This window comes from Globicephala melas, chromosome 4, assembly GCF_963455315.2.
Source record: "Globicephala melas chromosome 4, mGloMel1.2, whole genome shotgun sequence".
Classification (NCBI taxonomy): Eukaryota; Metazoa; Chordata; class Mammalia; order Artiodactyla; family Delphinidae; genus Globicephala; species Globicephala melas.
The window spans coordinates 99036162-99042161 of record NC_083317.1 but is presented as its reverse complement, the minus strand read 5'-3'; the positions used below and the strand labels follow the sequence as shown (position 1 = coordinate 99042161).

The window sequence follows — 6000 nt, the reverse complement described above, 5'->3', positions numbered from 1 at the left end:
CAGTATGGTATTGTCACAAGCATAGATATTAAATATATAAGTTATTGGAACAGAAAGGAGTGTTTGCATGGGCCCACATGGTGACCCACACATATATGGATTCAATTTGATTTTATTAAAGTGACAAGATAATTCAATGGGAAAAGTACGGTCTTTCCAACAAAAGATACTGAAGTACCTGTATACTCATGTGGAAAAAAAAAAAGTAACCTTCGGGCTTCCCTGGTGGCACAGTGGTTGAGAGTCCGCCTGCCTATGCAGGCGACGCGGGTTCGTGCCCCAGTCCGGGAAGATGGCACATGCCGCGGAGCGGCTGGGCCCGTGAGCCATGGCCGCTGAACCTGCGCGTCCGGAGCCTGTGCTCCGCAACGGGAGAGGCCACAACAGTGAGATGACACAGATAAAAAGTAATTTCAAATGGATTATACAGATTTGTATATAAGAGCTAAAGTCAGAAATATCTAAAAGAAAACTTGGGGAAAAAACGTGACCTTAGGTTAGCAAATATTTCTAACAGAAAATACACAAAACTTAAAGGAAAAAAAAGACAAATTAACCTTTGTCAAAATTAACTTTTGGCCATCTGAAGGCACTATTCAGAAAATGAAGAGAGGGACAGACAAGGGACAGGGATTTCCTTGCCTCTGAGACGTCCGGATTCTCGGTTCGGCGGCGTGACTCGGCGCTCCGCGAGCTGTAGTTCCGCGGGACGTACTGGGCGCGCTCAGCTTGCGCGACGCGCATGCGCTCAGTGCGCCGGGAAACGGCGGCGCCAGCGCGCTTTTCTGTTTTTCCTAGTGGAGCTCTGGGATCGTGGCTTTCCCGCAAATGCAGTCCCTCACTCCCACCCCGCCCGCGTTTGGCTCCCTGCATGGGGGTCGGGGTTCATCTGTGGCCGCCTCATGAGGAAATGGTGACAGTTGGCACCCCAACAACTTGGAGCTTCGCTGGCCGCCAGGCCGTATGACTGGCCTCAGATGTATACCTGGAGCCAGTCGGCCCAGTGGCCCCTGTTCCTCCTCAGCAGCAGCAGTTTGGCTGGGCTCAGCTGCTCCAGCTGCCGCTGCTTCTCGAAGTGCTCCAGTTCTTCATGACCTTTGGACGAGCGGGTTCAAATGCAACAGCATGAGCATGATGGAGAGCTGAGAAGAAGGTGCAGCAGTGAGGTGCGTCCATTAGGCTGTGGCTTCCTCACCACTGGTTGGGGTCTGTGTCCTGCGACCCCTGGGCACCCCGAATCACGGCTGTCCCAGCACGGAAGAAGTGGCAATGGCTTCAGCTGTCCTGCTGCAACCCCGTGAACCCCATGCCCCAAGCGTAGAACACCTCACCAAAGGGTAACCCAGGCCAGATGAGGCAGGCAAAGGGGAGCACCTACCACCTACCCACCCTTGTTCTGTGGCAGCCCCTCCAATTGACATGACACAGATGCACCCCAAGGGGTAGATGCTGCCGGCCCTTGGGTGGTTAGGGGAGGGTTTGGGACCATGGGGGCCCCAGAAAGACCAGGGGTAGGGTGCCATTTTTCTCTGCTGCTTGGCACCCATCTACATCCCAATCCAAGCTTCCTCCTGCAGAAGGTCACTTTTGTAAGCTCTTCCCATGGTAACTACAGGGCTGGATCCTACCCCTCCTCCAGAAGGGCCTGGGGGTCAGGGATAGCACCCATATACTCCCTTCCCCAGTGAGGCTGGCCTCGTGTTCAGCAGGTCCTGCCAGCTTGTCCCCATGAATCCTGGGAACCATCAACCCACTACTGATACTGTTGCACTGAGTTTTTCTTTGACCACAACCTGTTGGTTTGCTTCTTAAAATCTACAACCATCACTTCTCATGTCTCATCCTGAGCATAGGCAGTACCCTGAGGACATGGCATGATCTTCCCATTGGGAGATGGTACAGGAAAGCATGGTCTGGCTGGGAACCTAAGGACCCACAGGATCTTCCTAGTTAGACCTGAAAACTCTTCTGTGAAGCTGCCCTGGGCGCGGTACAGCTGTCCCCTAGCCTGTGCTGCCTGGCCTTGCCCTACCAGTGTCAGCATTACTGTCCTTTCCTCTGAGACCAGGGCTACAGAAACAGGTCCTGACCATACCCTATTCCTGGGAGTTGAGTAGCTTGCTGGGACCCCAGTTAAATCTGTCTCCAACATTCCCCACATGTACTTTCCCCCATATGCTCAACTGTAAATATTACTCCCTTTCCAGAAACAAATTCCAAGGAAGCAAGACCTAAGTACTTACCAGCGATCCATCTTGGGTCAGAATGCAAGCCTCAACTCCTTCAGGGAGACACACCATGGTCAGCCTGGCCAGGAACTTGACGAGGCGCAGAGACGCTGGCCCAGCTGGCAAGAAGCTGAGTAAGTACAAGGAGTTTGTTATTCAGCACCTAAAACATGCATCTGCTTAGGCCACTGGCACTAGGAGGCAGAGGCAGGGCTCTGCACTTTCCTCTTGTAGCACTGTCCAGTTGCCACACTGATCCACACTTCTCTGTGCAGCAGATATGTGTGGAGCCCTGCTTAGTATCAGGTCCAGGGATTCCTACCTCCAATTCTCCAGCCCTTTCCTCAGCCCCACCCATCTGCCACCCAGCTCAGTGACCCCTCTGTAAACCTGGCAAGTCACTCAATCTCTCAAAGCCTCTAAGCCCAGTTTCTTCATCTGTAAAATGGATAAATGTAGGAAACTCACTGAGGTCAGCCCCTGGCTGTGATCACTGTGGTCTCAATCACCACCGCTTACTACAGGAGCTATAGAATGTTGAGGAGATGCCACTAAAACACAAACAGCACAGGGCTCAACACATGACACATAGTGTGAGGTCTTTAGCTTGACTTGTTAAAACACATTGTCACCATAAACCCTAAGAAATGTACACACTCACAAAGAAAAAAAAGAGAGAGAAGGAAATCAAAACAGAATACTACCAGAAAATTAGCATGAAAGCAGTGATGGAGAAAATGAGGGACAAAAAGGTGTAAGACATACAGAAAACAAATAGCAAAATAGCAGAAGTACTTCCTTATCAGTAATTACTTCAAAAGTAGATGGATTAATCTTGCCAGTCAAAAAGCAGAGATTGACAGAATGGATAAAAGACATGATCCAACTACACACTGTCTATAAAAGACTCACTTTGGACTCATACAAGTTGAAGGTGAAAGGATAGAAGAAATAGCCCGTGAAAAATAGTAATCTAAAGAGAGCTGGGGTGGCTATACTAATATCAGACAAAATACACTGTAAATAAAAAGTTATAGGAGGACCTTCGAGATGGCAGAGGAGTAAGATGTGGAGATCACCTTTCTCCCCACAAATACATCAAAAATGCATCTACATGTGGAACAATTCCTACAGAACACCTACTGAATGCTGGAAGAAGACCTCAGACCTCCCAAAAAGGCAAGAAACTCCCCATGTACCTGGGTAGGGCAAAAGAAAAAAAAAAAAAAAACAGAGACAAAAGAATAGGGATGGGACCTACACCTCTGGGAGGGAGCTGTGAAGGAGGAAAAGTTTCCACACAGTAGGAAGCCCCTTCGCGGGTGGAGACGGGGTGTGGGCGGAGGGAAAGCTTCGGAGCCATAGAGGAGAGCACAGCCACAGGGGTGCGGAGGGCAAAGCGGAGAGATTCCCTCACAGAGGATCAGTGCCAACCAGCACTCACCAGCCCGAGAGGCTTGTCTGCTCACCAGCTGGCCAGAACAGGTTGGGGCTGGGAGCTGAGGCTCCGGCTTTGGAGGTCAGATCCCAGGTAGAGGGCTGGGGTGGACTGCGTGAACACAGCCTGAAGGGGGTTACTGCCACGGCTAGCCGGGAGGGGGTCCAGGAAAATGTTTGGAGCTGCCGAAGAGGCAAGAAACCATTGTTTTGGGACACGAGGAGAGGGGATTCAGAGAACCGCCTAAATGAACTCCAGAGATGGGCACGAGCCGTGGCTATCACCAGGGATATCAGAGACGGGCGGGGCATGAAACGCTAAGGCTGCTGCTGCAGCCACCAAGAAGCCTGTGTGCAAGCACAGGGCACTATCCACACCTTCACTCCCCGGGATCCTGTGCAGCCTGCCAGTGCCAGGGTCCTGTGATCCAGGGACAACTTCCCCAGGAGAACACACAGGGTGCCTCAGGCTGTTGCAACATCACGCTGGCCTCTGCTGCGTCAGGCTCGCCCTGCATTCCGTACCCTCCCCCCCGCCCCCCCCTCCCCCGACCCCGGCCTGAGTGAGCCAGAGCACCCTAATCAGGCACTCCTTTAACTCCATCCTGTCTGGGCGAAGAACAGACGCCCTCAGGTGACCTACACGCAGAGTCAGGGCCAAATCCAACGCTGAACCCCAGGAGCTGTATGAACAAAGAAGAAACAGGGAAGTTTCTCCTAGCAGCTTCAGGAGCTGCAGATTAAATCTTCACAACCAACTTGATGGACCCTGTACCTGTGTAATACCTGAATAGACAAGGAATCATCCTAAAACTGAGGAAGTGGACTAACAACCTGACTTTACACATAAAGCAATTAGAGAAAGAAGAACAAAACCCCCCAAAGTTAGCAGAAGGAGAGAAATCACAAAGATCAGATCAGAAAGAAATGAAAAAGAAATTAAGGAAACAGTAGTAAAGATCAATAAAACTAAAAGCTGGTTCTTTGAGAAGATAAACAAAATTGATAAACCATTACCCAGACTCATCAAGAATAAAAGGGAGAAGACTCAAATCAACAAAATTAGAAATGAAAAAGGAGAAGTAACAACTGACACTGTAGAAATACAAAGCATCATGAGAGATTACTACAAGCAACTATATGCCAATAAAATGGACAGCCTGGAAGAAATGGACAAATTCTTAGAAAAGCAGAACCTTCCAAGAATGACCCAGGAAGAAATACGAAATATAAACAGACCAATCACGAGCACTGAAATTGAAACTGTTATTAAAAATCTTCCAACGAACAAAATCCCAGGACCAGATGGCTTCACAGGCGAATTCTGTGAAACATTTGGAGAACAGCTAACACCTATCCTTCTCAAACTCTTCCAAAATATAGCAGAGGGAGGAACACTCCCAAACTTATTCTGTGAGGCCACCATCACCCTGATACGAAAACCAGACAAGGATGTTGCAAAACAAGAAAACTACAGGCCAACATCACTGATGAACGTAGATGCAAAAATCCTCAACAAAATACTAACAAACAGAATCCAGTAGCACATTAAAATGATCATACACCGTGATCAAGTGGGGTTTATCCCAGGAATGCAAGGATTCTTCAATATATGCAAATCAATCAACGTGATACACCATATTAACAAATTGAAGGATAAAAACCATAGGATCATCTCAGTAGATGCAGAGAAATCTTTCGACAAAATTCAACACTCATTTATGACAAAAACCCTCCAGAAAGTAGGCATAGAGGAAACTTACCTCAACATAATAAAGGCCATATATGACAAACCCACAGCCAACATCATTCTCAATGGTGAAAAAGTGAAACCATTTCCTCTAAGATCAGGAACAAGACAAGGCTGCCCACTCTCACCACTGTTATTCAAAATAGTTTTGGAAGTTTTAGTCACAGCAGTCAGAGAAGAAAAAGAAAAAAGGAATCCAAATGGAAAAGAAGAAGTAAAACTGTCACTGTTTGCAAATGACATGATACTATACATAGAGAATCCCTTAGATGCTACCAGAAAACTACTAGAGCTAATCAATGAATTTGGTAAAGTAGCAGGATACAAAATTAATGCACAGAAATCTCTTGCATTCCTAAACAATAGTGATGAAAAACCTGAAAGAGAAATGAAGGAAACACTCCCATTTACCATTGCAACCAAAAGAATAAAATACCCAGGAATAAACCTACCTAAGGAGACAAAAGACCTGTATGCAGAAAACTATAAGGCACTGATGAAAGAAATTAAAGATGATACAAACAGATGGAGACATATACCATGTTCTTGGATTGGAAGAATCAACACTGTGATAATTACTACACT

At 47.7% G+C, this 6000-nt stretch overlaps 1 pseudogene; it reads left to right on the top strand.

The window, feature by feature from the left end:
- Positions 1-910: 910 nt before the first annotated feature.
- LOC115857582 (dysbindin-like) overlaps positions 911-6000 on the top strand; it is a 108827-nt pseudogene continuing 103737 nt past the window's right edge.